At 39.0% G+C, this 2,912-nt stretch overlaps 1 pseudogene; it reads right to left on the minus strand.

The window, feature by feature from the left end:
• Positions 1-667: 667 nt before the first annotated feature.
• LOC120302919 lies at positions 668-2,599 on the minus strand (annotated as a pseudogene).
• Between the last annotated feature and the right edge of the window lie 313 nt (positions 2,600-2,912).

Below are 2,912 nucleotides of genomic sequence, written 5' to 3' on the forward strand. Positions count from 1 at the left end.
CCACCATGCAGGGTAAGGTTGACGCCCCCACCCAGATGCCCTCGCCTCTCCTAAGCATTTTTTTACTTACCTGCTTTCACCTGCACTCACTTTCTCCTTTTGCTTCTCTGCCTTCATTTGCTTCTCTGCCTTCACCACGTGTTTGTGGGTAAAAAAGAAAAAAAAGAGAGAGAAGAAGGATGGCTCTTTATGCTTATGCATGGATTATAGGCTGCTAAATACAATCAGTGAAAGTAACCTATACCCCTTACTCCTCATGAAGAACATGTTATCACACCTCTTGAAAGGAAATGTTTTTATTAGACTAGATCTAAGGCAGTAGTTCTCAACCTTTCTAATGCCGCAACCCCATAATACAGTTCCTCATGTTGTGGTGACCCCCAACCATAAAATTATTTTTGTTTTTATTTCATAACTGTAATTTTGCTACTGTTATGAATCACAATGTAAATATCTGATATGCAGGATGTATTTGCATTGAACATAATTAAAGCATAGTGATTAATCACAAAAACAATATGTAATTATATATTGTTAAATATTTATTTTTAATTACAAAAAATTGAAATTTTGTCTTGAAGCATGGTGTAGCATGGGTAACAGTCTTAATATAACAACAGTAAACTACATTGCTACATTTTTCAACAGTATACATAAAAAGCCAACATCAGTGTGAAGGTTGAGGTTGCTTATTTTTCACCAGGTCAGAAATTCTCGGGGCAGTCTTTGCAAGAGCACACCGAAGATCATCTTCCACAACAAGTCTATTTCTGTATTTAGACTTGATAACCAACAAGCTGGAAAACCCTGTTTCACAAAGATATGTTGTTGGAAATGGAAGAAGAAGGTGCAACACACTCTCAGAAAGAACAGGATATGACTGCAAACATTTGATCCAGAATTTCGTAACTGCCATTGTGGAGAAATCAGTTTTCGCTGCATCGCTGTTAATAAGTTCAATGAACTCCTCTTGTGCTGTCTCAGGAACATTTTCAACGTTGATTGTGAATGAGCTTCTGGCAAGTGCAAATGGGGTGTCAGGTAGATTTGGAAAGTACGATGAGGTTTCATCTGCAAGCATGTGCAGGTGTTCTTTAACAGAATTTATCAACGTAATCCTGTTGTCTGGTTCAATGTCATGTTCCTCAAAGAAAGCAGATAAGGTAGGCAACATGTAAATTTTATTTTCATCTAATTTTTTTTGCCAAAGCTGCAGTTTAATTTGGAATTATCGGATCTTTTCAGACAAATCAAGGCACGTTGCATTTGGTCCTTGCAGTGATAAATTTAACTCATTCAAGATGGCAAAGATATCAACCAAGTAAGCTATTTTCTGCAGTTCACTATTATTGCTGAAAAGAGCTTCAAACTGTGATCTTGCTTTCTGAATAAAAAATGTTTTGAGTTGATCACGAAGCTCAAAAACACGTTTTAAAACTTTTCCTTTCGACAACCATCTCACTTCAGTGTGAAATAGCAGAGCATTGTTTGGCGCATCCAACTCGTTGCACAGTTGTGAAAACAGTCGTGTGTTTAAGCTGCTTGCCTTTACAAAGTTGACACAATTTATCATGCTTTTCATTACTTCTTGTAATTCTTGTGGCAGCGTCTTTGTTGCTAATATTTGCCGATGAATCATACAGTGAGTTCCAATGACTTTTGATGACTCATTCAGTACCAAACGTTGAAATCCAGATCTACATCCTAGCATAGCTGGAGCACCATCTGTGCAAAAACCAGAAACCTTTCCCCAAGATATGTTATGCTCTTTCAGAAATGAACCAACTGTGTCAAATACATCACGTGCAGTAGTTGTTGTTTCAAGAGGTTTGCAAAATAGAAACTCGTCTTTAAAGTCGCCATCATTAATATACCTCACGTAAACCAGTAACTGGGAACAGTTTGCAACATCTGTAACTTCATCAAGCTGGATACTAAATATTGGAAGTGGAGCAGATTTAATTTCTTGGATTACCTGATCAAGAATATCAGCAGACATGTCATCTATTCTTCTGCAGACAGTGTCATTGGACAAGGAGAGTGCATTCAATTTTGTCACAAATTTGTCTCCGATCATAAGTCAAACAATGTCTTTGGTCTCTGGCAACAGTAACTCCTCAGCAATGGTGTGAGGTTTCATAGCTCTGGCGATTCTGAGTGCCGCCCAATATGAAGCTTCAATGGCTGCTACATTTTATTTGTGGTACTTGCCACCAGTGTCAAGTCTGTCTTTCTTCAGTCAATCAGCTTTGGATCTAAAATAGTTTGTATCCTTGCCAGTATATCAGACATCCACTTGTCTGAGATGGTATAAGTTCTCCTGCATGAGCAGGGGCTGGACTAGAAGACCTCCAAGGTTCTGTTCTGTTCTATTCTATTCTATTCTGTTCTGTTCTGTTCTGTTCTGTTCTGTTCTGTTCTGTTCTATTCTATTCTATTCTATTCTATTCTATATTATATTATTCTATTCTGCTCTGCAAAAGAAAAAAAAGCTCACTCACTTTGCCTGCGCAATGCCTCAAAGTTCTCCTCCTCTTCTCATAGCCCGTCCTCTTTGCCTGAGCAGCCCGACCGTAGCAGCACTACTGCCACTGTTCATACTTCTGATCTCTGTATACTTGGTGCTCTCTTTGGAAAAGCTTTTTTTTCACCAGAAACAGACGGAACGGAAGTTTAATGCTGACTTGAGGGAGGGGAGTAGGGGAATAGAATAGAACAGAACCTTGGAGGTCTTCTAGTCCAGCCCCTGCTCATGCAGGAGAACCTATACCATCTCAAACAAGTGGATGTCCAGTCTCTTCTTAAAAATCTCCAGTGATGGAGTGCCCATGATTTCTGGAGGCAAGGTGTTCCACTGGTTGATTGTCCTCACTGTCAGGAAGTTTCTCCTTAATTCCAAGTTGCTTCTCTCT

The sequence above is a fragment of the Crotalus tigris genome, unplaced genomic scaffold, assembly GCF_016545835.1.
Source record: "Crotalus tigris isolate CLP2741 ecotype Arizona unplaced genomic scaffold, ASM1654583v1 scf7180000017623.1712378, whole genome shotgun sequence".
NCBI classification, from domain to species: domain Eukaryota; kingdom Metazoa; phylum Chordata; class Lepidosauria; order Squamata; family Viperidae; genus Crotalus; species Crotalus tigris.